The sequence below is a fragment of the Macaca thibetana genome, chromosome 8 (genome assembly GCF_024542745.1).
Source record: "Macaca thibetana thibetana isolate TM-01 chromosome 8, ASM2454274v1, whole genome shotgun sequence".
Taxonomy (NCBI): Eukaryota; Metazoa; Chordata; class Mammalia; order Primates; family Cercopithecidae; genus Macaca; species Macaca thibetana.
The window spans coordinates 15,132,822-15,156,583 of record NC_065585.1 but is presented as its reverse complement, the minus strand read 5'-3'; the positions used below and the strand labels follow the sequence as shown (position 1 = coordinate 15,156,583).

The window sequence follows — 23,762 nt, the reverse complement described above, 5'->3', positions numbered from 1 at the left end:
TGAAGACATAGTCTTGCTCTGTCGCCCAGGCTGGAGTGCAGTGGCACGATCTCGGCTCACTGCAACCTCCGCCTCCCAGGTTCAAGTGAGCACGACGGGCTAATTTTTTTATTTTTAGTAGAGGCGGGATTTCATCATGTTGGCCAGGCTGGTCTCGAACTCCTGACCTCAAGTGATCCACCAGTGTCAGCCTCTCAAAGTGCTGCATTACAGGCATGAGCCACCGCACCCGGCCCCAGATCGCATGTGTACAGTCCATGATATCACTGAATTATTTTGCACACAGTTTTCTCATTTAATGCTCAAAATAGTCTGGTATATTACAAATAAATAGAGATTCAGAGAAGTGGAATAATTTGCTGAAGGTTGCATAGCAAGTAAAGAACAAAGACCTAAACCAAACTCCTATGACTGAAGGACAGTTTGGCTGGACTTTGTTGTCCTTAGGAGCACATATGGTGGGGCCAGGGCTATCCATGGAGATTCAGTATAAAGGATATTGGGACCTTTGGCTGCAGCAGCAAGTCTTGGTCCCAGCAAAATGCTCAGTTCAACTTGAGTCTGAAACGGTCTTAGTCATTCTGTCCCTCGAATCACTTCCTGTTTCAGGTTTCTACTTTGCGGAGAAAGAAACACAAACAGGTACATTACGCCAGCCTTGTCACCCTCCAAAATCTCCTACAGCAACAAAAGCTGATGAATTAAAGAGAATTTTCATAAAACCATAGTTAACATCCCTTTTTAATGCATTTGCCAGCAGTTAGTGTGAAGATTAGAGCAAAGTCTGCACTGTCTAGACACTCTTACTATTGAATGGAAGAGAAACAGGATGACTTTTTCTCTAGCCTTTATTCTGATTAAATCTTTAGCTGTCTTAGTGTTTTCTCTTTGCTTTTCATTGGGTGCTGAAACTACCGGAAGCCACTTAACCGGCCTTGTTTTATTCACAAAAGGTTTAGGGGCCATGTCTAATTGTCCAGAGAGAACCCTATCTGCTGATAATTTCAGCCACTTCGGCTGCTTTTGCAACTCTCTTTTTGTTTGCCAGTGTAGGTTTTCTTTCTGTTGTTCTCCTTGTTATGGCATGAGTGTGGTTTAACATTCCCTTTTAAATAATAATCACAGAACTGCTCAGTGGCCAAGGAGAGGATTTAAGAACCATCTAGGCCAGGCATGGTGGCTCACCCGTAATCTCAACATTTTAGGAGGCTGAGGTGGGAGGATCACTTGAGCCCAGTAATTTAGGAAGCTCTCATCTCTACAAACAATTTAAAAATTAGCTGGGCGTGGTGGCACATGCCTGTAGTCCCAGCTACTTTGCAGGCTGAGACAGGAGGATCGTCTGAACCCAGGAGGTCGAGGCTGCAGTGAGCCATGATGTGCACTGTGCTCCAGCCTGGGTGACAGAGCAACCCTGTCTCTAAACAAAACAAAAAAAAGAACCATCTAAGCATACTGCATACTCACAAACTATGTCCTCAAATGTACACACACAGACTCCACACATACCACACATTCATTCCATGTATACATACCACACATACACCATACACACATCCCATGCACACACCCCACACACATCCCAGGCACACACCCCACACACAACCCACATCTCTCAGACACACACCCAGCACACCCAGGGCATACAGTGTGGCTCTGACAGAAGTAATGTGGGCCTCTAAACAAGCGTGGCTTCTTTTCGTTTCCAAGCTATGGACAGAAAGCCTTGACTACAGCTCTAGAAACCGGATCTCGCCTCCTCTTCAGACTCATAACCATGGGTCTCATTCCGTTTCAGTGTTTCAGAGTGTCTGACTTGGGTGAGTCACTTAACTTCTGTTATAAAGTGAGGACACTCATTCACTCAATAGCTACGGAGCACCTATTGTGTGCCAAGCACTGTGGCCATGGAAATAATTCCATGAATTAAACCGTCCCAGCCACCCAGGAACTCTCCAAGATTAAGGGAGCAATTACAGGCAGATGAATGCTCTGAAGGAAAGGGGATGAGGCAATCCCTGAAAAGGGTATTTAATTAACTCAGCAGGGGATGGAAAATGATGGATAATCGAAGAAAGGCCTCCCCAAGGAGGTGACATTGAAGCTGAGCAGTAAAAGTTAAGTTAGAATTGGCCAGAGGCAGGAAGGGATCCAAGCAGAGCTCTCGACACATGCAAAGGCCAGCAGGTTAGACTGCTGGTCCATTCAGTTAAGCATAGGAGGTGGAAGAGGGATGGGCCTGGGTATGCAGGGGTGGGCTTGCCAGGGTAACCCGCCTGGGCTAGGTGCCCCTCTAAGGTCCCTCCCTGTCCTCAAGGCAGAGCCTATCATCTTCTGAGAGCCCAGGTCCTCTCTTTCCCTAACAGCCTTTTCACTAGCATGCTGAAGTCGGCTCCAGAGGACAAGCGGAGTCCCAACCACCTCACGTGGGCTCCTGCTCCTTCCTCTCTCTTCTCCTCTCAGCAGTGACCAGACAGTGACTCAGGGAAGGGAGCTGTCCTCTATTTGTCATTTAGTTCCTTAGAAAATACTCGCCTATAGTCCTAGCTAGTCTAGAGGCTGAGAAAGGAGGATCACGAGCGTTGGAGTTCAAATCCAGCCTGGGCAACATAGTGAGGAACTGTCTCTATAAAAATAAAAATTTAAAAACACCCAGGGCTCCTATACCCAACTAGCCTTCTAACAAACTCCCTCCTTTCTCCCACCCAGTCCCTGACCTAGCTGAGAAATGCTGGATTTCTCTGTGTCTTTATCCATCTCCTCCAAGAGACTTTAAGCTTTAAGCTCCCTGAGGGCTCATGCTAGGTTTTGGTCATCCTAGTGTCCCCCACACCTGGTACTATGCCTGATGTCTAGCAGATCCCCCAAATGCAGGTGGAACCAAACTGATTCCCCTCCCTGCAAATGAGCCCTGCCCGGAGCCCACCCACAGGGCAGCTTGTCTGAGGCCAAAGCAGGAGACCCAGAATCAAGCCAACCCAACACTCCTCCCCCAGCATGCTCTAGGAGACGCTGCCCTGTGAATCCCAACCTGAACACCGACAGCTATGTTAGTCTAATTCCCTCATTTTATCAGCAAAGAACCTCAGGCCCAAAAGAATGATATGACTTGCCCAAGGTCTCTCAGAAAATGTGATATAAAGTTTTTTAAAGGAGCAAAACATCGCTTAAAATGGAAGGCTATCTATCACCCCTACCAGAAACGTTGCTTATTTTAAGAGGAAAACTCTTAATGGTGGCAAATCGAATGGAAGCTTTCCTTTCTCTGACCAATGTCACCACACTTTCATGACTCCTGGGATGCTCTAGGCAGCACTAAAAGCTCCCACTGAAGCAAATCTATTTACAAAGGTGACCAGGAATTGTTTTAGGGATTGGGTATATTTTTGATTATGGATCATTTTTAAAGTTAATTCTCTATTATGTGATCTAAGGCTATAACAATTTTTTAAACAATTGAGCCTCCCAAACCACTTAGTTCCTTCCTGGTTTTTAAAAATGTTTTGCTATTTAAAAATGTTTTGCTATTAAACAACTTTACTAGAACTTGAAACAGGGTCTTACTTTACTAAACTTGAAACAGGGTCTCACTTTGTTGCCCAGGCTGGAGTACAGTGGCTCAAACATGGCTTACTGTAGCCTCAACCTCCCGGGCTCAAAGTGCTCCTCCTGCCTCAGTCCCCCAAGCAGCTGTGACCACAGGCACGCGCCACCATACCCAGCTAATTTTTTTTTTTTTTTTTTGAGACAGAATCTCGCTCTGTCACCCAGGCTGGAGTGCAGTGGTGCGATCTCAGCTCACTGCAACCTCTGCTTCCCGAGTTCGAGAGATTCTTCTGTCTCAGCCTCCCGAGTAGCTGGGACTACAGGCACCTGCCAGCATGCCCGGCTAATTTTTGTGTTTTTAGTAGCGACAGGGTTTCATCATATTGGCCAGGCTGGTCTCAAACTCGTAACCTCAAGCGATCCTCCCACCTCGGCCTCCCAAAGTGCTGGGATTACAGGCAAAAGCCACCACACCCGGAACAGATGATTTTTAAGGAAGACACGTCTACTCATAATCCCTCCACCAAAAGAAAGAATTCCTTACAATTCTGTGTCCTCCTAAACTTTTTTATCCACAGTTCTGTACTCTGGACATATGTATGTATTTCATTAAAACACATTACCTTTAGTATAAAAACATTGTTAAATAGTTTCCTTTTATCTTAAAAAATAAAAAAGACAAAAACTTTTATTATGCAAGTCACTGGCACAATGTTTCTGATAAACGCCACAGAGCAAAACCTAGGCTACAAATCAAGAGCACCTGGAAATTCTGAGCTTGAGACTTTTAAAGCTACATTTTCTAGCCTGCTTCATTCCATAATTATTCTGACACTTTCCACATCCCACTTAATAGGAAACAAAGGAAAACAGGTGTTTTGCTTATTCCACCTGGCATAGCATGCTCTACTGCCGAAGTTTGCAGCAGTTGCTTACTGCTGTATTTTTCCTGCAGGTGAAATGACACCTTGGGTTTGGCCAGAGTTTAAAAATACTGCAGCAGGGTCCCCACCCTGCATAATTAAACAGACTCTCTGGGATACACCCCAGTGCCATATTGCGCCAAAGATCCCCAGGTGATATTCATGTGCAGCTGGGACTGAGAAGCACCAGGCTAAGATAACTCATTAGTCAAAGGAAACCCATGGGAAATCTTATCTGGAAATGAAGAACTCTTGTAATTAAATAAAATAGCAGATGTAAAAGTCCCTAACAGTGCCTGTTACCCAGAAGACAATAAATGTTAATTAAACAAAAAATAATAATTTAAATAATTACTCCCTCCCCTCAGTGGATTCACCTTGTTATTTTATTGGCTTGTTTATCACTTGTTTTTTCCTTTATCATGATTCATTCTATCCCTGTTAATAAAATTATAAATTTATACCTATAATCCTGTTCAATTACAAGAGCTCTGTAATATTTCTAACAACCATTTATCGCTTTATTTAATAAAACTTTCCCCCAGTACAGTGGGGGAATAAATGTGCAATAAACATTCGCTATTTATAATAATAATAATATTTATATTTATTTATAATAATGGATATTTGGAATTATTTTAATTCAGAATTCATGACCGTTTTTCTAAACTAGACTGAAATTTATTTCACATTATTAGGACCAGTTAGCAATAACATAAAAAATTAGGGCAATGTTTAACAAACTTATGAAAACAGACCTTTAAGCAAAGCAATTCTTTTTTATAATTTCCTGGGAAAAAACTAAATGCAGTCATTACACAGGTAAACTTATCTCCCCATTCAAGGAGGCCCTGCTCAGCTGTTCCCATAGTTACCTGGAGAGGCTAATACTGCAATTAGTTATAAGTGGTTTTTCCTTCCAACTTCTCCCTACAGCTGCCTCTCTGAGTGTGAATTTGGAAGGTGATTCTAAGTGTTTACATTACCCCTCAGTTCTGAGAAGCCAAACATTTGTTTGAAAAAAAGAAATAGAATTTCTGAATCAGACAAACAGTTTGTGTGTGTATGTTTTTTGTTTTTTGTTTTTTTGAAACAGAGTCTGGCTCTGTCGCCCAGGCTGGAGTGCAGTGGCGTGATCTCTGCTCACTGCAACCTCCGCCTCCCGGGTCCAAGTGATCCTCCTGCCCCAGCCTCCCAAGTAGCTGGGATTACAGGCGTGTGCCACCATGCGCAGCTAATTTTTGTATTTTTAGTGGAGATGGGGTTTCACCATGTTGGCCAGGCTGTTCTGGAACACCTGACCTCAAGGGATCCAGCCGCATCGGCCTCCCAAAGTGCTAGGATTACAGGCGTGAACCACCGTGCCCGGCCAGAACAAAGAGGTTTTATTAAGGCCATTTCCAAATGTCTTGCCTTGCTGGCACAAACTGCTCTAGTCCAGTCATCTTTTCTTTTATTGTCCAGACAGAGAAGGCATCTAACAGGTATGTGGGAAGTTGGGCCATGTGCAGCTCAAGACTCACACTCGTTCACAGTAGACTTCTGTATGGCTCATACATGAACTCTGCTATGCTTCACTTCCTAAGGCCATCCAGTTCCCAAAGTCTGCCATTTCATGTTTTAAATCAACTGGACTCGACACCCAGCCAAAAATAATAATGATGTGCACATCTCTGTATGTAAATGTCAATAATAAGGTACAAAATGATCACACACGGGCCAACTCCCATCCTATACCATTTGGTATTATCACCTAATATTTGTCCTCACTCTTTCAATGAGATCATAAGCACCTTGAGGGTGGACATCTTGTGTTAGCAGTAGTAGGAGTATTAATTTTATTGATATATTTATTTTTAATAGAATCTTGCTCTGTCACCTAGGCTGGAGTACAGTGGCACCATCATATCTCACTGTGGCCCGGGGCTCAACCAATCCTTCTGCCTTAAGCTCCCAAGTAGCTGGGGTACTACTCAGTCGTACAGGCGTGTGCCACCATGCCTAATTTTTTTTATTTTATGTAGAGACGAGGTCTTGCATTGTGCCCAGGTCAATCTTGAACTCCTGGCCTTAACAATCCTCCCATCTAGGCTTCCCAAAGCCACAGTGGGCCACCATGCCCAGTCTAATTGTAGTTTTGATCCTCTTAATCGAATTGTCTATAGCGTGTTATATAGCTAGACAATCAGATTACCTGAATAATAAAACTTTCTTATGTTTTCATTTAATATTCGGTCAGTCAAGCACTAAATGACTACCGTGAGATGGCTGTGGGGCAGGCTTCAAAAGTGATTCCAATTTGTCTTGGTTGATTTGAACTTGTTGGAAAAACCGCAAAGTCTGAAACCTCCACAGTAACAGATTTAGAGAGAATCCCTAGAGACCCGAGCCTCGCACTGTGGGCACCATCTCCCCAGGCATGTTCCAGGATCATACAGAACAAAAGATGCACCTCGAAAATGAATGCATTTGGAGGAATCCTCCCCTGTGCTAGAGTTTTCTAAAGTACCCCTCGATCCATTCAGAACATGTCCTTTTATATTAGCCAGGTTCTTTACTGCTCTGTCAATGTGTGTTATTATTATTATTTCCCAAGTATGCAGTTCAGAAAAGATGCTAATACATTGGGGTTAGGGGGTGTCCTTTGAAACACATTCACAGGTGTTGAATTTCCTATTCATAACTAGTGCTAATCAGCTAAGTGCGTGCACACACACACACACACACGCGCACACACACCTTTTTAAAAATATACCAATGTTGGCCGGGTGCAGTGGCTCACATCTGTAATCCAAGCACTTTGGGAGGCCGAGGCAGGCAGACCACTTGAGGCTAGGAGTTCGAGACCAAACCTGGCCAACATAGTGAAACCGCATCTCATACTAAAAATACCAAAAAAATTAGCTGGGCGGGCGCCTGTAATCCCAGCTACTCAGGAGGCCGAGGCAGCAGAATCACTTGAATCCGGGAGGCGGAGGCTGCAGCGAGCGGAGATCGTGCCACTGCACTCCAGCCTGGGTGACAGAGCGAGACTCTGTCTCAAAATAAATAAATAAATAAATAAATATCAATGTTTTACCATCCTAATACCAGGAAAACACAAAGTACTTCTGATTTTCAATGCATGTTTACTACCAAGATGCAAATCCCATACACATTTTGGGGTGCTTTGGAAATAACAACTGATTCTTGGTTCCACCACAAGCTGAAAAACATTCTCTGGCTTGGCTTTTCTGTCAATAGTAGCAGAGATTAATTTCAAACATTTTGCTATGCTAACATAAGGAATAAAGCCTACTAGAGCTTCTTTTATTCACAAACTGTCTTCTCTGAGACTATAACCTTTTAGGTTGAACCACTATTAGCTGGAAACTTCTTTTGGAAGGATAAGTGAGAAGAGCACCCAGAGTATACCTTTCGCCCAGAACTGGAGCCCAAGATCTGGGGAGATACTGCTATAATACTGGGCCATTCTCTTTCAAAGATAATAAACAGCAGAAGGGTCTATTAATTATCATTTCCCAGCTGGCCATGGTGGTACAAGCCTGTAATCCCAGCACTTTGGGAGGCCAAGGCAGGCAGATCACCTGAAGTCAGGAGTTTGAAACCAGCCTGGCCAACATGGTGAAACCCAGTCTCTACTAATAATACAAAAAAAAAAAAAAAAAATTGGCCTGGCATGGTGGCAGGCGCCTGTAATCCCAGCTATTCGGGAGGTTGAGGCAGGAGAATTGCTTGAAGCCAAGATGCGGAGGTTGCAGTGAGCCAAGATCATGCCATTGCACTCCAACCTGGGTGATAAGAGCAAGACTCTGTCTCAAAAGATAAAATAAAATAAAATAAAACTATCATTTCCCTTTAAACTCATTCTCTCCTGGAAACATGAACCATTTTTCAGAACAAATTCTGATGCATGATAAAAATAAAAACACAGTTTCTACATTTTGCCTACCATTCTCCTGGCATAGGCTGATCACAGCTTAAGACACACATCTTCATTTTTCCACAGTATCATGATCTATTGCTTACATAGTTAAAATTGTTTTCAATGGGCCAGGGAAGGAGGTTGCAGTGAGCCAAGATTGCACCACTGCACTCCAGCCCGGGCGACAGGGCAAGACAACATCTCAAAAACAAAAAACAAAACAAAAAAAAAACATCGAAGTACTTGCACATCTATGTCCAAGTGATAAATCTGCCTTCAAGAAATCTGATTTTTGGGGTGGGGGAGGACAACTACATAGTATGGTGCTTAACATGTTGATAAAATGTTCAAAAGAAGTTTTTTGATGCTGTAAGCCAATCATCTGTTTAAACCAATAACATTAATTATTACTGTGTACTTTAATATGTAGTCTTGTTTTTCAAGAAGCCCAGGTCAGCGCACTATTGCTTTAATAAACGACATGCGCTGGGAGCGGGGGATCACGCCTGTAATCCCAGGTACTCGGGAGGCTGAGGCAGGAGAATCGCTTGAACCTGGGAGGCAGAGGTTGTAAGGCAGTAAGCCAAGATTGCGCCACTGCACTCCAGCCTGGGCCACAGAGTGAGACTCTTGTCTCAAAAAAAAAAAAAAAAAAAAAAAAACCTAATGTGAGGTCAGGCACAGTGGCTCACACCTGTAATCCCTGCACTTTGGGAGGCCACGGCGAACGGATTAGTTGAGCTCAGGAGTTCAAGACCAGCCTGGGCAACACAGTGAAATCCCATCTACACCAAAAATACAAAAAAATTAGCTGGTCGTGGTGGTGCACACCTGTTGTTCCAGCTACTCAGGAGGCTGAGGTGGGAGGATCTCTTGAACCTGAGGGGTGGAGGTTGCAGTGAGCAGAGGTGGCACAACTGCACTCCAGCCTGTGTAACAGAGTGAGACACTATCTCAAACACACACACACACACACACACTCACAAGACAAACAACAAAACAACATAATATGAAGATGGGAAGGAGATAGGGGAGGAAGGAAACGAACTATTGTGTACTGAAAAACCAGATCCCCATACTATCTCAGTTAAACTGAGAGGCAGAGTTAGCTCCCCGCCCCCCACCTTTTTTTTCAAGACAGGGTCTGGCTCTGTCGCTCAGGCTGGAGTGCAGTGGTGCAATCTCAGCTCGCTGCAACCTCCACCTCCTGGGCTCAGGCCGTCCTCCCACCTCAGCCTTCAGAATGGCTGGAACTATAGGCACATGCCACCATGCCCTGCTAATTTTTGTTTGTTTGTTGGCTGGTTGGTAAAGATGGGGTTTCACCATGTTGGCCAGGCTGGTATTGAACTCCTGGACTCAAAAGATCTGCCAACCTCAGCCGCCCAAAGCACTGGGATTACAGGTGTGAGCCACTGTGCCTGGCCCCAGCCCCACCTTTTTTTTAAGTGGAGACATGGAGAGGAGCTCACTAATAGATGAGCAAGATAAAAATGATGTTTCTGAAACAATGGAGAACTAATTATCAAATACTTCCTCAGTGTAAGGATGTATCACTTTTAAAGGTATGTCAGTATTTACTTGGAAATTGACATTTGCAGAGATAGGGAATACTATTTCTGGGTATCTGGTCCAACTCCCTGATTTTATAGGTGAGGGCATCTAAAGTCTGCAAGAAAAGAACATGCCTGGGGCCTGAGAGTAGGATCACAGCAGAGCAGGACCAGGACCAAGCTTCCTGACTTAGCCTCCCCCCATTTCCAAAGCCCTTCACCTGGTGAACTGCTTCCCGGGCTTTGGGTCTCAGTTCAGGGAGCCGGCTGTCCAGATGGGTGACCCTGCTGGTCCACCCAACCCCTGTCCCCTTCTCTCAGAGCACTCCTCACGCTATAGGTGAAGGACGCCATCATATATTCACCTAGCTTCCCCACTGGACTGAGAGTAGCTCGAGTGGGCATTCCTTTTTCTGTCCTGGTACTGAGTGCAGTAATGACATCCACATAGATACTGTGTGTAGTGAAGAGCGTGACCAACTTGTCCCCATTGGCCAGGGAATTTTCCCAGCTTTAGCAATGCAAGTCCCAAGTCCTAGGAAACCCCTCAACCAAGATGGCTGGCCACTGATAGTGACATTAACAGAATCAGACAGCCTGGTCACACTTTCCCCTTCTCTAACCATCCTCCAACACCCAGCCCAGGCCCCAGAGCCCTGTCTGTGCCATGTGGTCCCTTCAGCTCAGCCCTGTCCAATAGAACCTTCTGCCTTGATGAAGATGATTTCTATCTGCATTGTCCAATACCTTAGCTCAGGCCACAAGTGGTTACTGAGCACTTGAACTCTGGCTACTGCAACTGAGGAACTGAATTTTTTATTTGATTTAATTGTAATTAACCGAAACATAAATAGCCCCACGTGGCTAGTGGCTACTCTGTTGGACAATTCCATTCTGGTTTTCCATTTATGGAATTAGTGTGCCATCACTGCACACAGGGATGAACTTTAAAGCCAGACAGACCTTGATCCAAATCCTGACTCATCTACCAACACAGCACTTCTTAAGGAATCTTGTTTCTTCATCTGTAATCCTCACAAACTTACTTTGCAACAATGTATGGAAAGTGAAGTGACTGGCCAATAGCAGAATGTCAAGAAATAGTATTTCTCTAGAAGCAACCAAACCAAATACATGTAACAAATGTGAGAAAAATCTGATTCTGAACCAAAAAAGCAAATGCATGAACATCATTTCCAGCAGATCTCTAAAACCCTTGCCTGTTTTAAATTCTCATTCTAAATCGTCATGGCTGTCCAGCTGGGCTCACCACATCTTAATTTCTGTCCCCAGGCCTTCAACTGGCTGTCACCAAGCCACTTCAGAAAGTACCGCAGTCAACACAGTCTAGGTACAAACATGCATGTCCAACTCTCCAAAATGTATACATTAAATATGTGCAATTTTTTTCGTATACCAATTATACCTTAGTGGAGCTGTTAAAAAAAAAAAAAAAATACCCTTGGAAGTGGCTCATGCCTGTAATCCCAGCATTTTGGGAGGCAGAGGACAGAGGATCGTTTGAGCCCAGGAGCTCAAGACCAGCCTGGGCAACACAGCAAGATCCTGTCTCTGTTAAAAATATATATATAAATAAAAAAGAATACCCTGCTAAATTAACAACAAAAACAATTTTTAAATAAGAAGACACCATTGGGCAGCAGGCACTGGGTGGGAGTTACTGTGCCAGGTCACCCTGAGCGTGGCTGCACACAGCCCCACCGGCAGGAAGGGATCCAGGGCAGGGAGGGAGGGATCCAGGCCAGTTCCAGAGCAGGGAGGAGGCAGCGCTCACGTGCGCTCTGCACCAGCCACAGGGATGCGGGGAAGCTGGGGACGCGGGGATGCGGCGACACTGGGACCGCCCGGGAGCATGTCCTGCGCATCGCCGGGCTCCGCCGAGGCCTGCAGAGGACGCAGCCCTCTCTCCCGCGGGGTGCGGGACTGGGCACAAGAGGCCGAAGCGCTGCCCCATAAAGCCGATTTTCTCTGGGGCCCCTCCCAGTTCCTAATGAATACATCCAATTGGCAGGAACCCGCAGCAGGTCCTAGGAGAAGCCAGCCTCTGACTGGAATCACCGGGGAGCTTTTTAAAATATTGTTCCCCAGAATCGGAGATCAGGGTTTACAGACAGCTCCCAGGTGATGGTGCTGCACAGCTGCGGCCTCTGTATTTTTCCTCTGAATGCCTGAGGAGGTGATCCTGCTGAGCCGCCAAGGCGGGGAGCACCGCCCACCAGCAGAGAGAAGCACTATTTAGGGCTGTGGCAAGAAGTCCTATCCTTAAAAGTCCCCTGCCTCTCTCTGGCTGCAGGGACAACAGTCAGAGGGCTGCAGGGGCCTGAAGCCAGACCTGGGACACGAGCTGCTTCCCTCTCCTTGCAGATGGCTGAGCACTTTCCAGTTGCCCAGGACCTCCCCATCCAGTGTCTCCCCAACAGGGCTGGCAGGGAGGCCCTCTTCCCCATCCACTGAGCATCCAAGTGCGGGAGGCCTAATCCATGCACCTGGCACTTAGGAAGCCCACAGTCACTGCTGTTACTGTGGTTGCTACCCTCATCTCACTGGGAAGGAAGCCGGCTCAGAGAGATGGGATGAGTCACCCAAGGCCACATGATGCTGGGGGCAGGGCTGGCATGGGAACACTGGGCTCCAGGGCTCATTCTCCTCCCTGTACCCCAGGATGCGGCCACTGCCCTGCCCTCCCCCAACACCTTTTTTCCTCCCTCTTACAGAAAACAGGCAGGCTCCACCAGTCAGGATAACACTTCATTCATTGCACACGCTAGGGCTTTAATTCATGGGACCCCACCTGCCCTCCTCAAAATAGTCCTGGGTCCTCTAGGAATGCCCTCCAAGCACTCCGGAGTGGTGGTTCTTAGCACAGCTTTGAAGCCTGACACACCAGGGTTGCCACTCAGTAGCTGGGTGATCTGGGACAAGTTTCTTAACCTCTCTGGGCTCAGTTTCCTCTGCTGTAAAGTGGGACTGATAATATTTACCACTAAGGGTTGTGGTGAGGATTAGGTGAGATCATCCAGCGGATGGGATGGGCACCACAGCGGCTGGCAGCAAGTACTAACAGGCAGTAGGTGCCACTACCCGGGAGGCAGGTCTTTCTCATGACCTCTCTATGCTCCGTCCTGGCCGGGGAAAGCTCCACACTGCTCACCCTCTTGCCTTATTCACCCTCTTAAAATCTCCCGGGCTCCCTGAGCCGGTGACCCACTGCCTCTCGCTTGCCATTCCTCTTGGGTGCCTGGTCTACCCTGGAGACAATGGTGACCCACCATGTGGCTGGAGGTACCACATCCTCCCCCACCCCCCAGAAACAGTAAACGAGAAGTAACCTTTTTCTATTCCCCATTCCAGACTTCCTTAATTAAAATCAAATATTTGCATACTTTCCAAAGCCTATAAACCTGATTGCTCTCAGAAAAAACAAAACCAAAAAAAATGCTTCAGAGCAAATAGAGTGAGTGTGGCACAGGTGGTCCGGCGGGACCTCGGGGTATCGGGCAGCAGGTCCTGAACAACCACACCAGCCCAGAGCAGTCTCCCTCCACAACAAATCAACGCAACATTCACTCTGCAAAAGGCCCACTGAAAAGCCCCTGAGGGTTAGTAGGGGTAGGGGAAGGATGGAAGGGAAGAACAGTCTACCCCAGCCCCGCCCTGAATGCTTTCAAACCAGCCACTTCTCACTGGCATGGCTGCCCAGCTGTTAAAATAGTGAGTCCTTCCACACAGGCGGGGAAGTAGCTGCTGCCCCAGGAGCCTTCACTGTAAGTGCCCCTCCCCCAGCACTCCCGGACCTCTCCTAGGATGCAGCAAGGAAAGAATTAGAGTTGGGGCACCAGTAGAGGCTTCCAGAAAGTACTGCAATCTGTGCCCAAGGTTAAATATTCTGGCCATCACCCCTGGGCACCGGTAAGGGGCACGAAGATGCAAACAAAATTCTGGGGGATTCAGAAGAGGGACAAGGTTTCAATAAATGATTGCTAAGTGAAGAGAGAGGGGAAGCAGGAGGGGTGGAGAGAGAAAGGAAACTGATTCAAGTGGTAGTTGAGTGGCCCCGAGGAGAGGCCCCAGAACTGCCCACACCTCCCTCCTCTAGGCCACTCACTCTCCCAGTTCAGGTCACCACTGCAGAAGTCTCCCTAGCCAGGTGCTACAGTTTCAACACTGGTCCCCCTCAAAACTCATGTTGAAACTTAATCCCCGCCACGCAGGCTGTAATCCCAGCACTTTGGGACAAGGCTGAGGCGGGCGGATCATGAGGTCAGGAGATCGAGACCATCCAGGCTAACATGGTGAAACCCTGTCTCTACTAAAAATACAAGAAAATTAGCTGGGCATGGTGGCAGGCGCCTGTAGTCCCAGCTACCTGGAAGGCTGAGGCAGGAGAATGGCGTGAACCCAGGAGGCAGAGCTTGCAGGGAGCCGAGATTGCGCCACTGCACTCCAGCCTGGGCGACAGAGTGAGAGACTCTGTCTCAACAAAAAAAAAAAAAGAAAAGAAAAAAAGAAAAAGAAAAGAAAGAAACTTAATCCCCAATCTGGCAGTGTTCAGAGGTGGGACCTTAAGAGATTGTGGCTAGATCATGAGGGCTCTGCCCTCGTGAATGGATTCATCCATTCATGGATTAATAGGTCAATGGATTAATGGGTTATCTTGGGAGTGGGACTGGTGGCTTTATAAGAGGAAGAGAGACCTGAGCTAGCACATGAGCTCTCTCAGCCCCTTACCATGGGATGCTCTGCACAGCCTCGGGAATTTGCAGAGTCCCCACCAGCAAGAAGGCCCTCACCAGATGCAACCCCTCAACAATGGACATCTCAGCCTCCAGAACTATAAGAAATAGTTTCCTTTTCTTTATAAGTTACTCAGTTTCAGGTATTCTGTTGTAAGCAACAGAAAATGGACAAAGACACCAGGCAAAAGCAAACCCAGCACTGCATGCCAGCCTCCAAGCCCCTTCTGGTAATGGCACTGCTTTCCTCTGGGGTATCCCCTAACCCTCCCCTCATGCTCCAGGGGTGGCACATTACCTAGAGGAGGACAGTCAAAGCATGGAACCTCCAGAACCAATAGACGGCTCAAATGCAGCCATGTGCCCCTAAATGGACAATAAGAGACTTCTCTCATACCTTGGCTGAAGCCACTAGGAAAGGGGTACCTTCCCCCTACCCTACAGGGTTGCAAACATGAGTGGATAGAAACCTGAATCCAAGCTGATGGCCTCTTGCCATCTTGAAAGGAGAGACAGCTTGAGAAACAAGAAAGAAAACCACAGCCAGGACACAGGAGACCAAACCTGGCCCACACAGTTGGGGTCCCTGGATCAGCCATGCCCAACCGGGTAGTAACTTGACACAATAAATGATCTTTTCTAGATTTCAGCTAGCTTGAGTTTGGTTACTGTCACTTGCAACACAGCGCTGACTGACACAATGCTCTGTGGGTTAATGACAGGCTGCTGGTTGCTCCTAGGCCCCACTTCCTATGCTGGCTACCATTTCAGGTCTGACTGTGGCTTACTGATGGCACCTGGGAGGCTGGGCTAAGTCCCCCAAGCCCTCCATTGGTGCAAACACAACATTCCTCTCTCATTGTGGGCCCCAGACTCCAGTCTTTCATCTGCCACCTCCCACCTTTTCTTTTTTTTTTTTTTTTGAGATGGAGTCTCGCTCTGTCGCCCAGGCTGAAGTTCAATGGTGCAATCTCCGCTCACTGCAAGCTCCGCCTCCTGGGTTCACGCCATTCTCCTGCCGCAGGCCTCCCTAGTAGCTGGGACTACAGGCGTCCGCCACCATGCCTGGATGATTTTTTTTTTTTTTTTTTGTATTTTTAGTAGAGACAGGGTTTCACCGTGTTAGCCAGGATGGTTTCAATCTCCTGAGCTCGTGATCCGCCCGCTGGGATTATAGGTGTGAGTCACCGCGCCCGGCTCTTTTCTTTTTTATGAGACTGAGTCTTGCTCTGTCGCCCAGGTTGGAGTGCAGTGGCACGATCTTGGCTCACTGCAACCTCCGCCTCCTAGGTTCAAGCGATTCTCCTGCCTCAGCCTCCTGACTAGCTGGGATTCCGCAGGCAGGCGCCACCTCGCCCAGCTAATTTTTGTATTTTGAGTAGAGATGGGGTTTCACCATGTTGGCCAGGCTGGTCTGGAACTTCTGGCCTCAAGTGATCCGCCTGCCTCGGCTTCCCAAAGTGCTGGGATTACAGGCGTGAGCCATCGTGCCCGGCCCCACCGTTTCTAGTACACAAATCCTCCACTGGCTCCCACGGCCTACAGATTGGGACGCAAGTCCCTTTAACACAGCTTACAAAGCCACCATCACCTGACCCTGATGTCTTCGATGTAAGGTGTTTGTATCGGTTGGAACCCCAAGAGTGCACCAATAGACAACATGAGGCAGTGTGGTGCAACATGCTGTTTTAATCAGCGCCTGTGTGCGGGCGGGCTGAGGCCTAAAATGGCGTCGGCCCGAAGTGAGGACGGAGCAAAGGTTTCATAGTCTCCTGTAACAGGAAGTCTCCTAGTCGGAAGTAACTGCTACGTTGTACCCGGATGGCCTCTTTCTTGATCTTCAGGGGTACCTGTCTTCCGGCCAGGGTAGGTGTCTTCCGGCTGGCTCTGTTTCTGATTCTGCTATCTTGCTGACTCACGCTGCTGACCCAAGTGGCCTTGCACCCAGGGACTGGGCCTGAGAAGGAAGGAGTTATTCATCTCCTTAAGTTTTCAGGCCCCGGGGGGAATCTTACACCCAGGAACCCTCTAATTCAGCCACGTGGACCTGTGAATGTTCTTTGACTATGCTGAGATCCTTCCCATCTCCAGGCATTTGCATGCGTCACCTGACAGGAACAGTGTTTCCAAATGTTTAGGAGTCTTAGCAAGCCCACTTTATACCATAAGCTCTCTGAGGATGAGGGTAACCCCTCATGTTCTCTAACCCACATCCAGTCCACTGAGGTCAAAGCCTCCGCTCCCTGTGGGCGTTGGATAAATATTGAAAGGACCTCATAAACACAGCTTCTTCCCCTCCGTGATTACCAAGGCCCATAACCCCACAAGCTGTCTAACACCCACACTGGGACAGAAACAGGCTGAGTTCAATATGTCTTTGTTATGTAAAGTATGGTGGATGGGGCTTTTTTTCCTCGATTTAATTGAAAAACAGCCAGATGTGTACATTTCAGCAAGAGCCCAGAGAAAAAGTCTACGAAGAAAACTTCTCTCAACACTGCACATGAACTGAGAGCACTTATCATTGCAACGTTGGGAGAGTTCGTTTCAAAATAGACTCTGGAGATCTTCTAGTACAACCTGCCCATTTTACAGAAGTGGAAACTGAAATTTCAAGAAGTGAAATCACAGCCCAGCATCACACAGCTAGGAGGCTGACCTGCCAGGACAAACACCAGGTTCTGTCTTTTCCCCATAACATGTATTAATAACAGCATCTTCATTTTCACTTTTCATTATCATAACACTCATCACACACTCACTTAAGACTGGAAGCCACAGAGAAGCATATGTGTTTTCTGCTCTTTGCACCACCTCTCAGTGCGTCTCTGGAAAATGGGGTCTCTGTTTACTGGCAGGACGACTGGAGCCTTGCAGGCCTTAGACCTCCTGTGGTCTCTCACCCTCTCTCCTACCCGTAAACATTGCCAACACCAGCAGCACAGATAGCAGCTGCCCACTGAGCAGTGAAAGGCGGTCTCTACTTCCCAAAGCCTACCGAGGCTCTTCTCAAGTTTCTATCTCACTGATTGTTTTGAAGGAACTCAAATTAAGTTACTCCTCAGACAATCTCTGATTTTGGCAAGCACCTGAATCAGCACGTAAGGGGCACTCTGAGTCGTTCCCTCTGCAGGGACCGGGGTGTAGGTAGAAGGTGCATGGCCAGAGAGGGTCCTCATCAAGGCAGCAGAGCAGCGCAACCAGAACTCACTCCCACCCCAGCCTCAGGACGTGTTCAGGACCTCGCAGGCCTGATGCCCTTTCTTATTTCATATCGTTGACTTTCCGAGGCAGTAAGAGGGCCACTTCTCCAAGTCGTCCTCAGTTTTAGGGCACTTCCCCATCTACGAAGGCACAGTTTTCTTCTCCATCTCTTCCACTAGGCTGTGCTCTCCCTGGTGCCCAGCACGGTATGGGCACCAAGTAGGTGCTCCATAAACACATGAATATACATATATGTATATACTGTATATGCATGTTTTATACATACAAACTTATTTGTAGCATATAGTTGGCATTCGATAAATGCTTGTTTTATGTAGTTATAACACATACATGTATATGCATGCTCTATATATCTAAAGTATGTTTTATCTATAACACATAATAGGTGTTCAGTAAATGACGGGTATATACATAATATGTATAACATTTCATGCTGCTGAGCAAATGAATAGGTAAAGAACAATACAGTGTATGTGTGTGTGTCCATGCGTGCATGCGTGTGTGTGTGTGTGTTTTTTTGTGTGTGTGTGTGTGTGTATATATATATATATATATATATTTTTTTTTTTTTTTTTAATTCCCCAAGACAGGGTTACACTCTGTCAGGCTAGAGTGTAGTGGCAGGATCATGGCTCCCTGCAGCCTTGACCTCCCAGGCTCAAGCGATCCTCCTGTCTCAGCCTCCCGAGTAGCTGGGATTACAGGTGCCTGCCACTGCACCTGGCTAAGTTTTTGTACTTTTAGTAGAGATAGGGGCTTAAGCGATTCTCCTGCCTCAGCCTCCCGAGTAGCTGGGATTACAGGCGGCCACCACTGCACCTGGCTAATTTTTTATATTTTTAGTAGAGATGGGGTTTCGCCATGTTGGCCAGGCTGGTCTTGAACTCCTGATCTCAAGTGATCTGCCCGCCTTGGCCCCCCAAAGTGCTAGGATTACAGGTGTGAGACACCATGCCTGGCCTTGTTGTACCTTTAAACCATGTCTTGGCTGGGCACAGCGGCTCACAACTGTTATCCTAGCACCTTGGGAGGCTGAGGTGGGAGGACTGCTTGAGGCTATGAGTTCATGACAAGCCTGGGCAACATAGTGAGACCCTGTCTCTAAAAAAAATAAAAAGGAAATCAGCCAGGTGTAATGGCTAATTTTTTTAATTTATAAAAATAAAAAAAGGTACAACAGGCTGAGGAGTTGAAATGAAAATTCCAGGAGGGCAGATACTGTGTCTTTTGTTCTCCATTATATCCCTAGGCCCCAACACAGTGCCTGCCTGGCACTAAGTATGTGCTCAATAAATACTGGCCGAATAGAATGGACATTTGAAAGTCTTCTCCAAAACTCATGTTGAAATGTAATCCCCAGTGTGGCTGTATTGAGAGGCAGGGCTTTTATGAGGTGATCAGATTATGAGGACTCTGCCCTCGTGAATGGATTAATCCATGCATGGATTATGGGTTGGTGAGTTAATGGATTAATGGGTTATCATGGGAGGGGAACTGGTGGCTGTATAAGAGAAAGAGAGACCTGAGTTACTAATGTGAGCAGGCGCAGCCCCCTCACCATGTGATGCCCTGCACAGCCTCGGGACTCTGCAGAGAATCCCCACCAGCAAAAAGACTCACCAGACACAGCCCCTCCACCTGGGACTTCTCAGCCTCCAGAACTGTAAGAAATAAATTTCTGGCCGAGCACAGTGGCTCATGCCTGTAATCCCAGCACTTTGGGAGGCCGAGGTGGGCAGATCACTTGAGGCCAGGAGTTTGAGACCAACCTAGCCAACATGGTGAAACCTTGTCTCTACCAAAAACTACAAAAATTAGCTGGGTGTGGTGGCACGCACCTTTAGTCCCAGCTACTTGGGAGGCTAAGGTAGGAGAATCGCTTGAACCTGGGAGGCGGAGGCTGCACTGAGCTGAGATTGCACTACTGCACTCCAGCCTGGGCAACAGAGTAAGACCCTGTCTCAAAAAAAAAAAAAAAAAAAAAAAAAAAAAAAAAAGACATCAGGAAGCTATTAAGGAAGGTTTTAAGCAGAGGGATGGTATGATCCGAGTAATAATTTTTAGGCCGGGCATGGTGGTTCACGCCTGTAATCCCAGCACTTTGGGAGGCCAGGCTGAGGCACGCACAGTGCATGAGCCAAGGAGTTGGAGACCAGCCTGGGCAACATAGTGAGACTCTGTATCTACAAATAATAGAAAAATTGGATAGGTGTGGTGATGCATGCCTGTGGTCCCAGCTACTCAGAAGGCTGAAGTGGGAGGATTGCTTGAGTTCAGACAGTCAAGGCACTCCAGCCTGGGCAACAGAGTAAGACCCCGCCTTAAAAATAAAATAAAATAAATAAATGAAATGAAATGAAATGAAATGAAAACATTTTTTAAAAATCTGATACAATCTGAAAATGAATTGGAAGTGGGGAAAATGTCCCGTCAGGACCCTGCCCACTTGTCAGAGCAAGAAATGACCGTACTGCCACCCCCTCTCCAAACAGTGCTCAGAAAGATAACATAGTTTCAGCCATCACTATTAGTTCACTGTTTTTCATCGCTCTTTAACGAACACTGTGAGGCACTGTGATAAATGCTGGAGACCCTGAGATGAAGGACACACAGGCCTTGTTTTCCAAGAGCCTAAAATCCCTAATCTCCAAGATCAGCCAGTCTTTCCAGAGAAGCATTTAACTCAGACCAATACTTTTGGAAGACAGCAGAGCTCCGGAGCCCTGATCACCCATTGTCCGTATCTCCACCTTTCTTTATCATGTGTATGTTCATTATACCTTGCCTCTTTCCAAGAGACAGTTGAGATCGCTTACAACAAGAAAAGAACCCGCGAGGATTACAAACAGAAGAAAATAGGACAGTATTTTCCTGACAAAGCAAATGGCCTGAACCTGCAGGCTGGTGACAGCTGCTGTGACCAAGCACAGATTCGGCTCTGAGCTTCCTGGCAGCCAGGGCCGAAAGGAATACACAGCAAGAAGGAAGAGCAACCTTTCCTCTCTGGGAACACAGCGTTTCCTGGCTCCCTTTAAATTCTACAAAACAAAGGTAGGGCTTACTGTGGATGGGCAAGGCTGGGGTCACCAGGGTAACCGTGGGTGCAAACACCCTCTCATTCATCTTGTTCATTATAGAACTTAACATCTTCCCCTCCGGGCGTGGTGGCTTACACCTGTAATCCCAGCACTTTGGGAGTCCAAGGCGGCCGGATCACTTGAGGTCAGGAGTTCCAGACCAGCTTGGCAAACATAGTGAAACCCTGTCTCTACTGAAAATACAAAAATTAGCCAGGTGTGGTGATACGCACCTGTAATCCCAGCTACTTGGGAGGCTGAGGCAAGAGAATCACTTGAACCCAGGAGGCAGAGGTTGTAGAGGGCCGAGATCACACCACTACACTCCAGCCTGGGTGACAGACCAAGACTTTGTCTCAAAAAAAATGAAAAAAAAAGAACTCTGGCTGAACACAGTGGCTCACGCCTGTAATCCCAGCACTTTGGGAGGGCAAGGCAGGCAGATCACTTGAGGTCAGGCGTTTGAGACCGGACTGGACAACACATGGAAACCCAGGCTCTACTAAAAATACAAAGATTAGCCAGGTGTGGTGGCAGGCACCTGTAGTCCCAGCTACTCAGGAGGCTGAGGCAGGAGAATCGCTGGAACCCAGGAGGTGGAGTTTGCAGTGAGCCAAGATCACGCCACTGCACTCCAGCTTGGGCGACAGGGCAAAACTCTCTCAAAAAAAAAAAATTAGCCGGATGTGGTGGTTCACACCTGTAGTCCCAGCTACTCCTGAGGCTGAGGTGGGAGAAGCACTTGAACCCAAGAAGTGGAAGCTGCAGTGAGCTGAGATCGCACCACTGCACTCTAGCCTGGGAGACAAAACCAGACCCTGTCTCAAAAATAAAAGGAGTCCTTGTGGCACCACAGCACCTCTGTCTACCTCCCTCAATTCTCCCACCATCTGGACACCATCATCCAATTGTGTGTCTGTCTCCACCTCTGGACTGTAAGCTCCTTAAAGTCCAGGATTACTTCTTGGCTATATACTGAATTGTGTCCCCCAAAATTCATACACTGAAGTCTTGACCCCTAATGTCAAAGAATGTAACCTTATTTGGATTTCAGATCTTTGCAGATGTAATGAGTTAGCATGAGATCACAGAAGAGTAGGGTGGGCCCCAGTAAGATGATACGCACGTGAAGACACAGACACACACAGGGAGAAGGCCACGTGCACACGAAGGCAGAGGGTGTCACACCTACAAGCCAAGGTACACAAAACACTGCCCCAAAACTCCAGAAGTTGGGGGGGTGGCATGGAACGGACTCTCCCACACATCCCCAAGAGGGAACCAACCCTACTGGCACCTTCCCCTTGGACTGCCAGCCTCCAGAACAGCTCTCAGACACTAGATGTCTGTTGAGTCCCCAGTTTGTGAGATGGCTAAAGCAGCCCTGGGAAGCTGATACAGGTTTCTTTATCTTTGCATGCCTGTGCTTAGCACAGTGCCTGCCACACCGAAGATGGGTTCACCTCTATGGAACTGAACCACAGAAGCCTGGGTGTTCAAGGCACGGCATCAGGCTGGGGGGCTATCTACCTCCCAGAATGGGAGGCAGGTGCAGAGAGGCACCCAAGCTCCCCGTCTCACCATGTCACCAAGGCCCACAGCAGGCACAGGGCACCTTGCTACAGCCTGGTGGCATACACCAGTCAAGGCTATGGAACATCGACAACAGAAATCAGATATGACTATTTTATGGAAAAGAGGATTTTGATGAGAAGATATGAGAAACTCCCAGAATCAACAGGCAAAGTGCAGAGCCACGCTCAAAGGACCACGGATACTGTGCAGGGGGAGAATGTGGCCAAGGCCACGTCAGGGGACGTCTGCTGCAGACACTGCCACTCCTACTGGGCCTTGACTCTAAACAACCTCTTCCTGCCCCTGCATCTGTGCAGTACTTAGCCCAGGGTCAGAGCTGAAGGTAGCAGCGGTCATGTGGCCAAGCTGAGGTCAGATGGCAGAGCCTCAGCAGGCCACAGGCCGCGAAAAAGAATGTCTTGTCCACCTCAGCTTCCATACTGGCAGAAGAGGCTCTGCCTCCCTCCAAGACTTACACACTGAGGATACCCCCAGCCAGGAAGGTGGGTGGGAGGCTGAGCACCCCAAAATATAAAAAGTACCCATAAGACCCACCAACCCACAAAGCTGCAGAATTCAGTAAAGGTAGACCCCTGAGCGCCATCACGCCATGACAGAGTCCTACAGAGTCCTACAGAATGGACTCGGGCTCCCAGGGTGGCGGAAGTGAGGGAGAGGCCTCTGCATGTCTACACAGCCTCAGAGCCAAGTGTGAACAAAGGAAGTGTTTCTTCATCTCTCACCACAGAGAACAAGTGTGAAGCAGAATTTCAAGCATCTGCTATTGCAAAACATCTAAAGTAGTAGCAAAAGGTCATTTCCAGAAACATCCCTCTTCCCCTACCCTAGAAGCCATTCAGCATCAGCTACATTCTGAATAACATTATCTGAAGCTTGTTCATTCATTCAGCAAACTGTCCCAAGACCCAGATGTGCCTGGCCTCATGCTGGACACTGGAGTTACAAAGATGAATGAGTTGCCATCCCTGACCACAAGTTCAGTAAGCTAGAGGAGAGGACAACAGGGAAGGCTTCGCTGGGGATGGCAACTGTCGTGGAGGGTTAGTGATGTGAATATACGTTCCAGATGTTTTTTAGCATTTGCTGGGCATCACACATTTCTAAACACACACATACACACACACACCCTTCCAGTCAGTTACCTCCTTAGTCAGCCACCAACC

General features: G+C 47.4%; 1 protein-coding gene across 10 annotated transcripts in view; it reads right to left on the bottom strand.

Annotated features, from left to right (window-relative positions):
• The window catches only part of CYRIB (CYFIP related Rac1 interactor B), a 174,259-nt gene that overhangs the window by 129,259 nt on the left and 21,238 nt on the right, over nt 1-23,762 (bottom strand). The gene's annotated exons all lie outside the window — the stretch shown is intronic.